Below are 19,100 nucleotides of genomic sequence, written 5' to 3' on the forward strand. Positions count from 1 at the left end.
GTATCTTAGGAGTAGCTATAGTATAACAGCAATAGTTGCCTATAGCGACAAAGCACCGTCTACTGAACGCTACGCTTCCATCTTCTTATAAGTCAGTATATATCACTTGTCATGGAATACACTAAAATTAGTCAGGAGTATTTTATTATTGATTACTTTTATACAATTATAGTTTACTACTGTTATTTCCCAGCATCCATTTATTTATACCCTGCTAATACTGGCAGGATTATTCATTCATTATTCAGTTAGATTTATGATGGATAAGCATTACTGTTGGTTTAATAAGGTTAGGGAATTGCATAAATATCGCTGGCTGCTGCGCAGGTGGAATGCAGGATGCTGTGAATGGTGGATATAGTATTAATAATAGTTTATAAGTAATAATCTGGTGACTTCTATCGTACTATATTCATCTTCGGTCACTGACGGTGTTGCTCATGTTCTCCCGTTGCCTCCTGCTTTTCTTTTTCTCAATAAAGTGTCCTTATTTCTGCCTCTTTTCTTCCCCTAAAATCTATGGATTTGTCCGACGTCAGATGTTTCCGCACAAAACCCACTAATAAAGTCCAATTTAAAGGACATCTACCACCAGGATGAATGATTGTAAACCAAACGCACTGACATACTGGTGTGCGCCCCCTCTGGCAGGATCTGCTCTTCGTTTAGCTTCTTATCCCCTGTTTTTTTTTTTCTTTTTTAAAAAGGCTTTTTGAAATATACAAATGAGCCTAAGGGGCTCCAGCCCCCATAGGTGTTAATGGAGCCTAGAACCCCTTAGATCAATTGCAGAACAGGGGCATAAGAAGCTTAAAGATGAGCAAATCTGCCAGAGGGGTCACACACCGCATGTAAGTGTATTTGGTTTACAATCCTTGATCCAGGTGGTAGATGTCCTTTAAGGCAGTAAGACTTTGGTGCATATTTTTATAGTGGGGAAAGTCCACAGCCTGTCAGTTTTCCGTGGCATATTTGACGCAGATTTTCAGTTTGTCAATTGCTGATCTCAAAAACTGTTTAGATTCTCTGCATTGAATTCTTGTTTAACCCCTTAACGCTCTGCGCCGTAGCTCTACGGCGCAGAGGTATAAGGGATGTATGAAGAGGGCTCACGGGCTGAGTCCTCTTCATACAAAGGTGGGGGTTTTTGCAAAATGCATAAAACCCCCACCGCTAATAACCGCGGTCGGTGCTAGCACCGATCGCGGCTATTAACCCCCCCCGTTGCCGCCGGCAAAGTCGCCGGCGGCATTTAAAAGACGGCGGCGCGCGGGCGCCGCCATCTTTTTTTCGATCGCCACGCCCCCGAACGTCATCGGGGGGCGGCGATCGGTTGTCATGGTAGCCTCGTGTCTTCTTTTGACACGAGGCTATCTGGCAGCTGCAGATTCGTTACAATGAGCCAGTGGCTCATTGTAATGAATGTGCTGCAAAAATGCCATATATTGCAATACAGAAGTATTGCAGTATATGGTAGCAGCGATCTGACCATCTAGGGTTAATGTACCCTAGATGGTCTAAAAGATAGTGAAAAAAAAAAGAAAAAAAAAAGTTTAAAAAATAAAAAAAATTAATAAAATATTAAAAGTTCAAATCACCCCCCTTTCCCTAGAACGGATATAAAACATAATAAACAGTAAAAATCACAGACACATTAGGTATCGCCGCGTCCCAAAATGCCCGATCTATCAAAATATAAAAACGGTTACGGCCGGCGGTGACCTCCGAGGCGGGAAATGGCGCCCAAATGTCCGAAATGCGACTTTTACACCTTTATACATAACATAAAAAATGAAATAAAAAATGATCAAAATATCGCACAGACCTCAAAATGGTAGCAATGAAAACGTCGCCTCATTTCGCAAAAAATGACCCCTCACACATCTCCGTGCGCCAAAGTATGAAAAAGTTATTAGCGTCAGAAGATGGCAAAAATTTTTTTTTCTTTTTTGTACACATTCGTTTAATTTTTGAAAATGTATTAAAACACAATAAAACCTATATAAATTTGGTATCACCGCGATCGCACCGAACCAAAGAATAAAGTAGGCATGTTATTTGGAGCGAAGAGTGAAAGTCGTAAAAACTGAGCCCACAAGAACGTGACGCACGTGACGTTTTTTTTCAATTTTTCCACATTTGGAATTTTTTTTCAGCTTCGCAGTACACGGCATGTTAAAATAAATAACATCACGGGAAAGTAAAATTTGTTACGCACAAAATAAGCCCTCACACAGCTCTGTACACGGAAAAATGAAAAAGTTATGGATTTTTGAAGTTGGAGAGCGAGAAATCGGCGGAAAAACCCTGCGTCCTTAAGGGGTTAAAATCTGTTATGCCTGTCCCCTAGGTGTCTGAAGAGCTTGCAGTCTGCTCCACCTGTGGGATGTGTTTATATATGTGTTAAAACAGGAAATTTTTATGCATTATGAAGCAAAAATACCTTGAGAATGCTGTAGCTACACTGCTGCAGAAACATGTCGCGTTTAATCCCTGAACTGAGTGGTTTTGTTCAAAAAACAATTATAAATTTCAGGATCTTGGGAAAGCTGGGTTACATGCAGGTTGCTGTTCATAAACACATTACATGGATCGTCCATGCGCTCTGCCGGTCGGCGCACACTATGATGCGGCGGTGTCGCTGCTGATGACTTCATAGTGTGAGACGACTGTTAAAGCAGAGAGAAGAAAGAAGAGGAGCCGTGGGAACAGGACCATCGCGGAGCAGTGCCGAGCATCGGGGACTGCCGGAAGGTGAGTATGTCAGTTAAAGGGGCTAAAGGGGCTGGCTGGCTACTAAAGGGGGCAGGCTGGCTGTATACTACAGGGGGCAGGCTGGCTGTATACTACAGGGGGCAGGCTGGCTGTATACTACAGGGGGCAGGCTGGCTGTATACTACAGGGGGCAGGCTGGCTGTATACTACAGGGGGCTGGCTGGCTGTATACTAAAGGGGGCAAGCTGGCTGTATACTAAAGGGGGCAAGCTGGCTGTATACTACAGGGGGCAAGCTGGCTGTATACTACAGGGGGCTGGCTGCATACTACAGGGGGCTGGCTGTATACTACAGGGGGGTGGCTGGCTGTATACTACAAGGGGCTGGCAGGCTGTATACTACAGGGGGCTGGCTGGATTTATACTATATGGGGCTGACTGGCTGTATACTATAGGGGGCTGGATGTATACTACATGGGGGCTAGCTGTATGCTACAGGGGGCTGGCTGGCTGTATACTACAGGGGGCTGGCTGGCTGTATACTACAGGGGGCTGGCTGGTTGTATACTACAGGGGGCTGGCTGGCTGCATACTACAGGGGGCTGGCTGTATACTACAGGGGGCTGGCTGTATACTACAAGGGGCTCGCAGGCTGTATACTACAAGGGGCTCGCAGGCTGTATACTACAGGGGGCTGGCTGGCTGTATACTACAGGGGGCTGGCTGGCTGTATACTACAGGGGGCTGGCTGGCTGTATACTACAGGGGGCTGGCTGGATTTATACTACATGGGGGCTGGCTGTATACTACAGGGGGCAGGCTGGCTGTATACTACAGGGGGCAGGCTGGCTGTATACTACAGGGGGCAGGCTGGCTGTATACTACAGGGGGCAGGCTGGCTGTATACTACAGGGGGCAGGCTGGCTGTATACTACAGGGGCTGGCTGGCTGTATATTACTGGGGGCAGGCTGTGAACAATGCATTTCCCACCCTTGGCTTATACTTGAGTCAATAGGTTTTCCCAGTTTTTGGTGGTAATATTAGTGGCCTTGGCTTATACTTTGGTCGGCTTATACCAGTATATGCAGTACTCCCCACATACACAGCACTGTATACTGTAGTATGAGAAAGCTATTAGTGTCAGAAGATGGCAAAACAAATGATTTTTTTTGCGTACAGAATGTTTTGATTTTTTAAAATGTATTTAAACACAATAAAACATATGTAAATTTGGTATCCCTCTGATTGTACCAATTTAAAAAATAAAGGAGACGTATCATTCGGAGTGCACAGTGAAAGCTGTAAAAGCCAAACCCTCAAGAACATAGCACAAATGTGTTTTTTCACCAATTTAACCACATTTGGAATTTTTTTCCACTTCATGGTACCCGGCATACAATATTAAATACTGTGACTACCAAACACAATTTGTTACGTAAAAAACAAGCCCTCGCACATTTCTGTAAATGGAAAAAATAACAAAGTTATAGATTTTAAAAAGAGGGGAGTGGAAAAGGGAAACAAAAGAAGGGGCCAAGTCAATAAGGGGTTAATCTATATGGTATAATATCCGCTCTGTAAGTAAGCAGGGCGCAGGGCGCATTCACACAATGCGTTGCGTTGTTGACGCATTCCACTGGCTTCAGCCTTGATAACATGATAAGGTTACATTGTGTTACACTGCATCTGCTAAAACGCAATGTAACCTTATCATGTAATTAAGGCTGAAGCCAGTGGAATGCGTCAAAAACGCATGGTGTGAATGCACCCTGAGGGCACGTTCACACGTTGCGTTTTGACCTGCGTTTTCATCGCTTTTGAAACGCATATACAACAGCTGAGGAGAGGTGATTTGCCCAATTATATCACTCTAAACATTTCCGTTTACAAAACGCATCGTAAACGCGACGTTAACGCATGCGTTAACATTACGTTAACAAACGTAAATGGTAATGTAATTAGGCAAATTACCTCTCAGCAGCTGTTGCAATGCGTTTCAAACGCAATAAAAACGCGACCAAAACGCAAAGTGTGAACGTGCCCTCAGTCTGCATACAAATGCTCTCACCTGGATCAGGTGACAGATTGCGGGGCAGACAATCCGGACCGTGTACATGCAACACAAATCTCCCAATAACCGACAGTGGAAGCTGTGCCCTGATTGGTCCGTGCAGGCTGCACGTCCTTGTGACGTCATCCGCAGGTTTGATAAGTGACTGTAATCAAAGTGTAAGGCGTTTCCTGCTCACCTGGAGCCCTATTTGCCCATAACAAAGATGGCGGCGGAGCTGCTTTCATCACCCACCTGAGGACACGTAAAGTGTCCGGCATGTGACGTTTAGCTAGCTACGGTTACTAGGCAGTGGGAGAGTGCTGGCCCTGGCAGTGAGTAGAGGGGATGTGGAGGGGATGGGGGGCTCCGGCTGTGCTGCCCCTCAGTGTCTCCTCCTCTTCCTCCCTCCCTCTCTCCACCTTCTCTCATTCATCGCTCTGCCCTCGCCTCCTCCTCTCTCTATTCAGTCCTCTCCTCCCTCCTCTGTCCTCCTCCTCTTCTTCTTCTTCTCCTTCGCGATCATCCGGCTGAGTGATCAGGCTGCCAGGTAGGTCCCCTTCACCCCCGGTGCCCTCTGTACACCCCTGAGGCTGGGGATCCACGGCTCTCCTGGGTGGTCTCTCTCCCATTTGTTTGAGCAGCTGCCTGGGATCCCCCTCACCCTTGTATGACTGGGGGTGGGGAGCAGTATAACCAGTGCTGGGAAGGAGGTGACATCTCTACTGTGACTGTCATGGATCAAGGCTTGAGACTGGGCTTAAGCATTTTTGGAATTTTAGGAAAAACTTTTTAGTAGATGTTGATCATTGTGTCACTTTCCCAAACAGGATCTTGTGAGATTTTCTGGAATCCTAAAAGTGGAGACATCTCAAGTGTTAGAATACATTTTGAATTTTTTGGGGGGTAAAATGACACCCTTTGTTCTCCTGAAGTGTTACATTCCAACGTTCTGTATTCTAAGTACTCGGCTTGTTATCTGATAGATGCAGTATTAGGGCTCATTCGCACGTGTCCATTGTGCGTCCACCAGAAAATCATTAGTGTTTAGGTAGTGTATCCGCATCCTTTCTTCTTATTGTGTGTTTTTTTTTTTCCCCACATCTGCAAAAAAACTTGTGGTTTACAAAAAATGATGACCAGTTCCCATCTAGATGGATACTTTTAGTTTCAGTTTTTTATTTTTAGCCACCTGTTTTTCATTCCAACTATCCACTCAAGTAAAGCAAGGCCCAACAGAAGATGGAAAAAACGGATACTGAGGGTGCCACACATGGCGTTTTGAACCCGTTTTTGTTCTGTTTTTAAGCAGCCTGTCCAAAATTGCATTAGTTTTTGACCGGTTTTAATTTAGATCATTGGTAAAACCTGCCAAAAAACGCATGCATTTAAAAAAAACGCATGCGTTTCAAAAAAACGCATGCGTTTTTAAACGGACTGCTTAAAAATGGACCAAAAACGGGTTCAAAACGCCACGTGTGGCATCACCCTTAGGCTATATTCACACTGCCGTTGCCCGCCCGTACCGTAGCGTAGCGGGCAACGGCAGTGTACGGGGAGAGGAGGAGGAGGTGAGCGCAGCACGGCGCCGTATTACGGGAAAAGATAGGACAGGTCCTATCTTTTTCCCGGGTACGGAACGGTACGGTGCCGCACGTGTGCGGCACCGTACCGCTCCCGTAGGGTGCCGTGCGCCCATTGCTGCCTATGGGGGCCGTATATTGGCCGTATATACGTCCCCCATACGTTAGTGTGAATGTAGCCTTAGTGTATTGAAATCAATGGGGAGAAAATGGATACGTTATTCATCCGTTTTTAAGTGGAAGCTAAAAGACAAATGGGAACTGGGGAAATGGACTCCATCTGCTGTCCATTTTTTTTGGGGGGGTGGGGGACCCATTGACTTCTATTGAAGTCTATGTTCTGGAAACATGAAAGAAAGCAGTGTATGCCCGATTTATTTTCCATGGGAAAGAAAAATGGAAATGCGAATGGGCGTTTCTGGAAATCATGGGTTACAATTTGAGTGAACAATCGGATGTGTAAATGAGCCCTTCTATCAGGATATGGAGTGTTTAGATTTATTATTCTCTTTGAATCTATATTTTGCATCTTTAGGCTACTTTCACACTGCTGTGTGCTCGTCTGGCCGTAGCAGCACTTGCGCCAACCCCTTCCAATAGCGATGCATGGAGCCCCCGGCCGTAAACACAGGAAAATACAGTATGGTATGATGTGTGATCACCGTACCTCCGCTGGGCGCCATAGCCGTCTATGGGGATGTATACGAAGCTGCAAACTTACGGCCAGTGTGAAAGGGGCCTTAGATCTATACTTGCATTAATTTGTACCCAAGTAATAATATATGGGCAGATAAATTACCTGGTAACAAGTCCACTGGCGCTCAGGGAGGTCGTTTACAGGATGGGATATATATAATGCAGAGAAGTATGTATTGTGTGTGATATAGCTATCTTTTCTTTATCTATTGATCTGTCAATATCAGAGCCAGAATTTTTAGAACAGCACCGATTTCTGTGTAGAGGCCAAGTTGTGCTGTTGCAGCGCATTTAAATAGGTTGATAGAGTTGATCTATGGATCACCACACCCAGGGCTCCCACTGATCTGCTTTTTAATGAGCCTCAATTTTACCCACAACACTCCTCAGCAGGGGTAGACTGGACTTATATAGCGCATGACATGACACGGCTGAATTCATGGCGTAAAAACTTGGTGCATGTTTTACCCAATATTTAACATCCTGATTTCTTACAACTGAACTAAACTCATGTTCCGGGTTCAGTTCAGGTTATGGTCATTCAAGTCGCCTTCACAAGCAGCGTTTGACACGCACCATGCGCTGGCCGGATTTCACGGATTGAACACAGTGCAGAGGTCGGATTTCTAAGCATCATTGTGATATATGATAAAAGGAATCCCTTCTGCCCCATGGAACTACAGTATCCCAATTACAGCAGGGACTCCTTGTATCATATTTCACTTTGATGCTGGGAGCCCCAACCTTCTGAACTTTATCCGGTCACTACAGGTCTGTGATTTGGAGCACCGCACCCCATAGCAACACCTGAATTCCTCCCAGGAGTACACCACGAATGTAATGTGAACTGCCCTCTGTAATAGCTTCTATAATAGATTGAGGAGTTGATATTCAGGATTACTGTTCTGTGCCCAGTGTAGAGATGCCAGAAGTGCTGGGCACGGCTCTGTAGCCTGGAGGAGTCGTCATAACACCAGGGAAAGTTACGAGACCGTAAACTTGGCCAACTTCCATATATAATCTGCACCTGGTAAAGGGACATGTGGCGGATCTAAAAATCTGGCTGATTTTTTATTTATTTATTTATTTTTTTTTGAGATTTTAATCTCATCCAGACAGAAAGTTTGCAGTCTGATAAATTTGGAAGTAACCTTAAAGGGAATGTTTATCTGTAGATCTGCCCAGTCTGCAGTTACCACAGACATAATGTATGGTCATGTGCCACATTTGTACAAGCTAATAATCCATCTCTTGATTCTATCTTTGCACTGACCTCTTTACCATAGTAGAGCTGGAGATTGGGTGTAGTCTGTATGCAGGAGGCATGGATCTCCCTGTGCCAGGCGGGCGTGATGCAATGCATTTCTATTGTGGGTTCATGTTGGCACAGGTCATAATAGTACACACAGAAGCCCTATCCTGCCGCAATAGGAAACCAGCTGAGACCTGAAGGACATGGCAAAATGACTGATTCTTAAAGGGGTTGTGCAAATGATGCTTATTCCCTATCCATTGAGAGGGGGCAAGTGCACAGATTTGGTCTAAGCTTCATTCACTGCTGTTGGGATTTTTCTGTTCGTCTGTCCTCCCGCTTCCTGGGGGAAAAGATACTGCAGTTCCTAAATAACATATGACTATTATCTGATCGTCATGGAAGATATCGCCTTTTTTCCAGGGCCTCTGTCAGATATATGTAGCCTGCAGGCACCCAGTGGTAGCCATGTAATTGTAGCTTTGTGTTAAATGCCTTTAAGGACAAGGGAAAAAACGACTTGTCTTATAAGAAGTTGTAACCACTCTCCTATCAGACTACTGGTCATGGACTTGTACTTATATCTCGGAGAGGAGGCATGGGTGGCACAGCCTTTACACTAAGTACCAGAACTAATAGGAAGGGATTATTACTTGGATTTGTCTTCGTTTATCAAGTCAGAGAGAGAAATCTGTGACTGGCGACGGGGTTGTGGCACAATTGTCTGTCGACCTCTATGAATTCTCAGAAACTAAAATAGTCAAGTTAAAAAAAGGTTAAACTGGGAACCGGGAAATTATGTCTTTAACTCTATAACAATTAGTTGCAAGTGCAGTAGTTATGTCAAGAGATTATTTGTGGTCATCTAATAGTATTACTTGGTTCAGAGCAGCCACATGCATACAGAGACATGTAGGGAAGTGACTAGAATAGGTCATTTGTGGTCACATGCTTATGGACATGCATTGTTACATACGTGGACCCTGTAACGTGGATTACATAGTCCCAAAGTATTCTCCACCACTGGTAGGATTCAATAAAAAGTCTTTTTCGATATTATAAGGGAATAAAATTGTCATGGAACAGAGTGCAATTCCGGTCATTTTACTGAAGACGTTTTGGAATGATCCTAGAGATTATGGGGGAGATTTATCGATGCTTCTACATCCATTTTCTGACGTAGAAGCACTGAAATAATAGCAATGTCTTCCAGTGCTTCTACACCACCAACACTCCATATGGGCGTGGAGGGGGCATGAAAGGTGTTTCTACCCTGTGCCTGCACGCATTCTAAAATTCAATTTTAACTCAAAACTGGTCAGTCCCCCTATTACTCCCTATCTTTCTGTGACATGATCCTGTAGGCTACATGCGGACAAACATTGTTTGGGGATGAGTCCTAGCCGTTGTCATTGGTAAGAAAACTGCTCCATGTATTTCTATGGTGTCATGTACACAGTCCTGGTTTCCATGGCCCCTGTGTATGAGTTGAGCTGCAATATTTATAGAAAGTCCCATTCCTGCCCAAATCTTTCAGGAAGTCCTTTTAGATGTATGAGGACTTCATGTCTGTTCACCACTTGCTTGTTATTTGGGGCCTGAGGATGCACACATTGGGGGAGATTCATCAGAAGTGTCTGAGAGCCAATGGCAACCAATCAGAGCTCAGCTTTCATTTTCCCACAGCTGCCATGAGTAACTAGAACAGTTCTGTTCTCAGACACATCAGATAAATGGCCCCCATTGTGTTCTGGTAGACCATTACAGATATGTGGGTTGAGAAGTTCACTAGATAAGGCCAACAATGCTTGGCCCTCAACTGCTACAAAAGTGCATAGAGTTATCCACATCTGTGAGATTTTAGGACCCTCGCAATGGATTTGAGTCTATTCCTAGGAGTTAGTCACTTATGTCACTTCTTATGTCTTTCGAGGACTTTGCATGTTGTGTATTTGGGTTATGACATGGCTTGTACCCTGTAACTATTAGACCATGATCATTGTGTAAACCACAAATCATTAGAAATAACTCCCAGAGACTTTGCTCAATTTGAAATCAATCGCTTGTCTCTTCCTAATCCCTCTGTGCATATATAGTGATTACTGCGAAAAGCCTTTTAATAGTTATTACTGAAAACACGGGGGAGTTTAATAATTCATCCTGCCCACTTTGTTTTCCAGCCTCAATACGTCTATTGATTATTTATTTAGTTTACAGTTTTCCAATACATCTGCTCCGATTACAACATTTGCCTTGTCTCGTGCCAATTATGTCTGGATGCAGCCACCCACCGCACGTCTCCCATCATGGCAAATGGAAAAAGTGATTTGCTTCCCGGGGAATGATCTCTTCACAAACACATTTTGGAATGAGAGCTTGATACCGAATTTATCAAACATTACATGACAGCACTGGGTATAGTCTAGAATAAAGGTAGTGAGGGGGATTTATCAGGACTTGTAGGTCGGTTTCATGGCAAACAAGCTCCGAAATAATCGCAATCACTATCGAACCGTCAGTAATTCCGATTATTCTCCCTGTACCGCCAAGTGGGGGTGGAGGGGACTGAAGGTGGTGTAGTTACTGTCCCTCACCTGTGCACTCGCTATAGCTCTGCTATGAACAAGTTTCATTTAATGTGTTAGTCTTTAGACCAGCGCAGAGTAGATCTAAAAAGTTCTCTGCTCAGAGCCAAAGATGGGACTCTAAACATCATAGTGATATATCATATACAGAGTCCCTTCTTACCTGTGGAAAACACTGCCAAACTATAATCATGTGTACAGTGGGGAAGCAGGGACACCTTGTATAATATATCACTATGATGTTCCATCCTTGACACTATGATGGGTCAGTGAAATCCAACCAAAGCATGCTCCATTATTCACAGACCAACCACATCCGTGTGCTTCTAGACTAAGGAATTTTGTACATCAAGATTGAGGCTTTCAAGGCTTTCCATTTTCTATGGGTCAATAATGTCAATGGAGACGATGGAAGGGATAGGCTGATGGTTATAACCATACATCTGCAGAAGTTGTCAGTTTAAAGGAGAGTCTGTAGTACCTTAACTACGCGTTGGATGGCCAATATTCTCATTCCTCCAACTGATATAATTAAAACAGACGGCAATACACTTTTGTGTTTTGGAAAACTTTGGTCCCCAAAAGGTAAAAGTTATCTGGCAATGGTTTTAATTTTATGCAACGGCATAACCACTGTTACTGAGCTACCTGTTACCTGACCTCAAGACATATCAATGTGTTCTTAAAGATGTTGGCCAAGTTGAAACATTATTCCTTACTATGTGGATAGTTGATGGGGTCCAACCCCTGTGACCACCACTGTTAAGAACAAGGGTGGAAGGGTCAAGTGTGCCCAATGTGGCTCCATTCATTCTCTCGATGTACACAACTATCTCTGGAAAGGTCAACAGGCTTAAAATGGAGCAACAGTGTGCCTATTCCACCAGGAACTTGGTTTATTTAGGGGGATGAAGACCAGTTACCCAAACTCTTTCAGAGAGGACCTTGTACTGCGGGAAGTCCAGGTTCAGAAGTCTACTTGCTATGAAGCCACCATGGTATTTTGTATTTCATGATATTCACAAAATAAAACAATCTATAATAAAGTAATTATTTTAGATTTAATTCAAGGCCCGTATACCCTCAGCATGACTCTCTCATTGGATCTTAGATCCTCTTTAACCCCTTTAGTGTCGGGAGCATGTGTGTATGGAAAGTAATCTGTCATTTTGTGAAGACAGGCGAACCATGAATTTCAAAGTATCGCAAAAATGTTCTATATTGATGATCTCCACATCTTGTGCATCACAGAATGGGGGTCCGGGTGGGTCTATGATACAATTATAACCACAACTTTATGTACTTTCTTTAATGAACCTTAATATGGGATAATTTGGGGGGTACCATGAGTTGAATCTGTGAGCTAATGTTTCTGGTTTCTCCCGTGATCCTCGCTCTGAATAAGATATATACCAGCAGTAATTATGGAAAGTAATGAAGCACAAAACAATCACGGAGAGCAGAGTCATGCGGCGTTACACTTGAAAGAACTTCCCTTTCGCAGTTTTCTCTGCTTCTATATTTCATTTCCAAGTGACTGGTGTGAGGAGGACTTTAGGATGGTGAATGTTAAATAGCTGGATGCGTTTCAAGGCCTCGTTCCCTTATTAATACTTTATTGCTGCACGCACCACAGTCCGTCGTTTAATCTCATTACGGTGAAATCGTAATTATGAGCGGATCCAAGTACAATTGCTGGATAGATAGAAGTATATAGTAATTCTGTCTGTATATTTGTAAAAGTGATGGTCTCAAATGTTATATATACAGGGAAACTGCTTTTATATTACAGAGGCCTACCCAAGAATGTGATCATGTGGTTAGGGTATAACATGCTATTTGGTAGGGGTCCACACGCTCCATTTGAACTCTGTGGCCAAACGCTTAAATAATTCTAGAACCCCTTCAGTGTGTACATACCCCATGCCCCGTCCTAATTTTGGAGCCTTACATCATATCTTAAAGAATTCTTGGACTGCCAGACTGGAGCGTATTTAATCTCATTACTGTCATGGTATTACCGCTCATCCTAATCTTATTAGATTCATGTGAGTCTTTCTCCTTTTCTGGTTTAAAGACCCTGAGTTTTGTTAATGTGCCACAACATGATCCATGTACAGTTATGATATGATGCAATAATACCATATGTGACTCGGTATACTTGGTATATCTTATAGGGCTCTGTAATTGTAAGTCGTGGGCTCCCTCCTCATCCTCATTTTTTAATAAATTTATCCCATTCTGGAAAAAGTATTTTCATATTTCCCAGAATCCCATGGTGGAGCAACAATGGCCGTATGTCTCCACCCACCTACCTACAAGGTTGCCTTAATTGGCAAAGTCTCTGTTAGGAGAACTCTTCCTTTCTGACCCCAGTCAAAAGCCTCACTCAGCTAAACCAGTTTCCTACACTGTACTGCACAGACGCAACCATGTCGAAACAGTGCTGTCTACAGTCATTAGCCTGTTCCTTCTGGAATATAGATATGGTGGTTTGGCTTCCTGAAAGACTTGCTTGGTGGTAAGGGACGGAGCTTCCTGACAAGTTGGCAAAAGAGGCAATGTTGCCCTAATCCCATACTGGAAAACGTATTTGCATATTTCCCAGAATCCCTCGGTGGAGCACCAATGGCTATAGGTCTCCATATGCCTGAAAGGCATCCTTAATTGGCAAAATCTCTGTAAGGAGAACTTACTTCTTGACCCTTCCTCAGATATGTCCTGTTATCATAAATTGAACTCCCCAACCAAAACAATGGGACACATTTACTAAGGGTCTGCACGGCACATTTTCATCGGGTTTCCCGAATATTTCCGTTTTGCAGCGTATTTAAGTGGGTTTTTTGATGCATGCGACATAAATCGGGGGCCGTGGCCGCCAGACAACCCGAATGATTTGGACTAAGCGCGGGATTTACAATTCAAATTGTGCCGCAAGACAATGCGCTCACATACACCAGGAAGAAGAAGAAGAAGGCGAACTCCGGCGGACCTGAGCGGGGAAGCAACACATGCAGGAAAATGGACGCACAATCTCTTAAGATTCCTTGTTGGAGAATGGACATTGGGGATCGTGACAGGACCGGGCAAGTAAATCTGCCCCGTTGTCTTGCGTGAACTGTAAGACTGACATGGATCATCTCGTAGGACTAAATGGAGAGACTTTCTGTCCACACCTTGGATCTTGGAGAGTGTATTGGATGTCATGTTACAATGAGGACCAAATGCAGGGAGATTACATTTACTACAGGGTACATCATGTGCCAAAGATTTAATATTTGTGCTTCAAAAAACGTCCCATGTTTTAGTTTTCTGTGGTTGGTATTTCTCCTCCAGTGTTTGTTACTAATAGAACTGGTGTTTTGCTCTTATCTGTTGCACTCTGACCTGTTACCTTTTGTTTGCATTCCTATATCAGTTAATGGCAGCTTAGATCTACTGAACAAGTGAACCGCGGGCACCATAGGACTGAGGTGTACACAGCACAGATACACAGAAAGCTATTTTTATTAATACAGTAGTTGCTATTGCTATTTGAGATTTTACCAGTATCAAAAAAATCTACCATCAAGATAAACCAGGGACACTTACTCCTAGATCCAGGCACCAGGACTGTGGTAATCTTCTTATATTAGTTATCCATGGCCTCCTTCCTACTAAAAATCAACTTTTAAAATGATGGTAATGAGCCAGAAGTGCTGCCCTAGGTCCTCTGTGTTGTACCTATACAGGCTGTTAGTGTGAAGACCCCCACCCCACACACACAGACACACACTTAAACTGTGTGCTCAATTCTGCCGAGGTTTGCGTGGCGCTGTACAGTGTAACAGTTTGTAAAGCCAGAATACTGAGGTGTCATGGAAGACCCTCAGACTCATTGGCATAATTTTAAAAGTTGATATTAGAAGGAAAGAGGCCATGGATAACATAAAAGAAGATTCCCACAGGCATGTTGCCTGAATCTATGAGTAAATGTCCCTGGTTTATCATGATGGGTTCTGATGGAAGATATTCTTTTAAACATTTATTGAATTTATTCACAGAAATACAGCAGTATGAATAACTGCAATGGAAAATCACATGAAATAGAGATGTTGTCACCACCCCAATGTTGTGATAGTACAATCATACAAGATCTTCTGATAACATAACATTACAGTTTGCAGAGTGCAAAAAAATGTTAAATAGATAAGAAGCAGGAAGAAAAAAAAAAAAAGAGTAGAGGTCAGGAAGAGCAACCAAGAGGAATTGGTAGTCCGGTTACCAAAAGTTACATCCAACCTCTGCATCGTATTGGGTAGGAGGGAGGTGAAGAAACTTAAGAGATGTAACATCATGTTACTCATAGATCCAGGCACCGTGACTGTGGTAATCTTCTTATATCTGTTATCCTTGTCCTGCTTCATTCTAAGATCGACTTAATCAGCCTGATGGGCTCCTGTGAGCTTGACCAGAGCCCCTACTCTTACACTGTACAAGGAGCACTTCCCCTCCCTCCCACTGTGTGCTAAAACTTACACTACTACTGTGAAAATACAGCAGACACAGAGGGGGAAAGGCGAGACAGTATAACTGCCTGTGAAGTTGCTGCATAGAGGGGCTCTGGCAACACCTCCTGGAGCCCTTCAGGCTTATAGGCTTTCCTATGCCCTCATCTATCAGAACAAACCACTTGTTATACCATGTCTCCTAACAGTATACCACATTTTTTACATGTTTTGTTGCCCTGGCGGAATTTACTGCAAAATTTCCCAGGCCCATGTGAATGTGATCTTACCTGTCCAGTCCTAAGATTAATGACGCCAGATGTACTTTGCAGTCTCTTATCCCCAAACTATACTAAAATAGCGTGACTGTTCAGCCAGGTGGTGAAAATTTGTCTACAGACAGCTAAAATGTTCTGCATCTGTAGCAGTTATGTGCATGGCGTTACTTGACCTCCAGAATTCTATGACATCTACTTTATGTATATTATTTTTCTTTAAAGCTTTAAACCCTTTTTAACATAACAGAATCCAGGACAGGATTCCTACACACAGTTATCATAGAGACATTACAGACCCATAGACTTTCAGTGCAGTGCATGCACCCAGTAATAATGTACTGGTGATCAGGGGTGGCTCCAGGGTTTGGGGACCCTACAATCTTTATCTCCTATTCAGTGAAGAGTTAATTTTGGCTTGTGCTATTTCTACATTAGATAAGCATGTCATTAGAGAGACGTGCACTGTAGTCTTAACGTGAACAAGTCATGAGAAAAAGAAAGCGGCCTCTTTGAACTCCGGTTCCTATCATGTTGTAAAAAAAACTTCAGCAAGTGTGACCACATCTATAAAAGTAGAGGTTTTGCCATTTTGTTGGAGCATTCTGGCGTGTGTTTAAAAAGTGCAAAGGAAAGACATCATGACTGATCTGAGAGAGACAATTGTTGCTGTCCATCTATGTAAGGTTTACATGGTCATATATTTTACAGTCCATCATTTATGACAGTCAAGACAATTGACAATTTTCCCACGTGTGGACAATCCAGTAAGTTCTCCCAAGGGCAGATTGTGAAAGTTGAGCCCTCTCCATACAGACTGTGTTTTTGCTGCATATTGCTGCTAACACCCAGAATTTACACTGTTTACATGCTGCCTTCAAAGCTGATTGTGGTATGCATCGGCCGGCGACGTATCTTGGTTGTGTTGTTACCCAACAATGGTGTTATCAGGGAGTGACCATCCATCACCATGACGACAACCTGGGGTCTGCATGAGACCGAAGGCTAAGTAATTTCTGGAGATCTGTTACAGTGTGCCGCTGGCAGTAAATATACCATATATTGCAATACAGCTGTATTTCTGTGTATAGGGGGAATGATCAGACCCCCTAAGGTTAAGGTACCCTAGGAGGTCTAAAAGAATAGTGTAAAAAAAAAAACTGATATAAAAATGAATAAATAAAAAATTAGTAACACGTTGGGTACCATCGATCTATCAATGTTTACAAACTGTTATTCCTGGCAGTGAATCCTCTAACAGAAAATGGCGCCCAAATGTCCAAAATGCCACAATTTTGTAATTTTACAGTTATTAGCGTCATAATATGATGAACTGAAGAAATATTTTTTCATACAAAAGATTTTCATTTTTTAAAAACCTGAAATTGGTATCCCTGTAATCGCAATGGCCCAAAGAATAAAGGGGAGGTGTAATTTGTGCACAGTGAAAGCAGTAAAAACGGAGCCCACAAGAAAATAGTGTCAAATAATTTTTTTTCTTCAAGTTCACTGCATGGAAAACGAAATATCCCCAATAGGGAGTACAATTTGTTACACTTATAACCAACACTTATAAAGCTCTGTACACAGAAAACTAAAAAAGTTATGGATTTTTATAGAAGGGGAGCAAAAAGTTGAAGTTCAAAAAGTAAAAAGGGAATCGGCAGGACACATGGCTTGAGGGAAGACGTTGTCTGCATTTAGTAATATATTTTACATCAGGCTCATAACTTTAGGCAGCAATAGGCTGGACCTATTGATTGAGTGATTGAGGTCTATGCAGAGTTTTCTAGACCAGCTCTGTGAAGATAATAAATAATAATAATTCCTTATATAGTGCACATAGATTACACCGCGCTGCACAGAGCTTGTCAAATTGGTCCCTGTTCCCAGTGGGGCTCACAATCTAATCAACCTTCCAGTATGTTTTGGAGTGTGGGAGGAAACTGGAGGACCAGGAGGAAACCCACACAAACGCGGGGAGAACAAACAAACTACTTGCTGATGTTGACCATGGGTCTTGCTGTAATGCTAACCACTAAGCCACCATGCTGTGATTCCACACAAACACGGGGAGAACATGCAAACTCTTGCAGACGTTGACCCTGGGTCTTGCTGCAAGGCTCTAATGCTAACCACTAAGCCACCATGCTGTGACTATTGGCAGAGCTATTACCACTATACCACGTCCCCGCTGTTATGTAGGTGACTGATACGTAGAGCACCCTGCAAAGTTAGTAGGTCTCAGTCTATTATGAAGCCTAGTGGCGAGAGTTGGAATTACAGGATATACTACTTAGTGGCGGAGGCAGGGCCCCCCATATTCCCCCAGTTTTACTATCATTTATTCTTGAAGGATTCTTAAAGCTCAGATGTAAGTCATCTAGGAGTTGCTGGCCTGTGCATTGGATCTGAACACCAGTGGACGGACAAGAATGAGATGGCAATAAGTTCTTTTAGTTTTTGATCCATTGTACAGCGCACTGAGATGTACTTTCATATGAAAAGCTCTAAAATCTGGTAAAAGCTTGAAGAGATGAAATGATACATAGATGTGCGCAGCGCACCTCCACTTCAGTCCTCCCTTAGCGCAGAACATTACGCTGAAGGGTTTGGTAATGGATCTCTTTGGTTCTTGCCTGAGATCCTCTTTAGTACACACATGAGTGTTCAGTAAGTGGCGTCTACTCTGTTCTAATGGTGAATGTCTGGAGCCATCGGATAGAATTAGGCCCATACTTTACTGGAGACAGACACAGAGAGCTGCTATTGATTGCTGGTGGAGCCAGATGTTTTACATTGTCCTAATCTTCTTTTACAGGGAATTCTTTTAAATAAAAATGCAAATGTAACCAAGGGTAACGTGAGGATAGAAAGCGCTCAACTCCATGCATGATCTCCTGTTTTTGTTTTTTTGTTTTTTTTGTTATTTTGGAGCATGTTGTTCAAATCCGTTCCATCAGTTTTTCTGTTTTTTTTTACACTCTGTCATTTACCATATTCATGAGTCATGAATGAGTCAAACTGCCAGATCTGTAGAGATCACTTTTCAGCAGTTATCTCATTTTCATAACAGGTAGGGTTATATTTGATGGAGGAGATTTCTCAAGTGCTTGTGTATTGTGCTTCCACCCATGCCTCTGGTCCTGCCTCTAAATAAGAGATGAGTGGGACAGTGTTTGCGTTCGGGTTTGACCGTGCAACCTGGACATATTGCCCGATTTGCGTAATGCTGGCGACGGGTTCCGCCCCTGTTGCATTCAACATTGCACCCAGCAATCTTGAATTTGTGCTGCCGGCCATGAAGCTCTGCCTGTTCTTGACACTGCCAGTACGCCTGTTCTCGACTGACCTAAACCATTCAATTGCCTGACCCCTTGGTACTACGTATTGGTGTCTCTGTGCCCGCTGCTATCTATACTGGGACCACCACAAGAGGAAGTGGGTTTGCGACCTC

The 19,100-nt window shown here is 43.2% G+C and overlaps 1 protein-coding gene across 4 annotated transcripts in view; it reads left to right on the forward strand.

Moving 5' to 3' along the window:
- Positions 1-4,944: 4,944 nt before the first annotated feature.
- Positions 4,945-19,100, forward strand: part of PXYLP1 (2-phosphoxylose phosphatase 1) — a 38,602-nt gene continuing 24,446 nt past the window's right edge. For 2 of the 4 annotated variants that reach the window (XM_072143121.1, XM_072143124.1), the window contains exon 1: positions 4,945-5,100. The gene's annotated coding sequence lies outside the window, so the exon portion shown is untranslated. The other 2 variants (XM_072143122.1, XM_072143125.1) reach the window with 1 other exon arrangement.

Source organism: Engystomops pustulosus, chromosome 3 (genome assembly GCF_040894005.1).
Source record: "Engystomops pustulosus chromosome 3, aEngPut4.maternal, whole genome shotgun sequence".
NCBI classification, from domain to species: domain Eukaryota; kingdom Metazoa; phylum Chordata; class Amphibia; order Anura; family Leptodactylidae; genus Engystomops; species Engystomops pustulosus.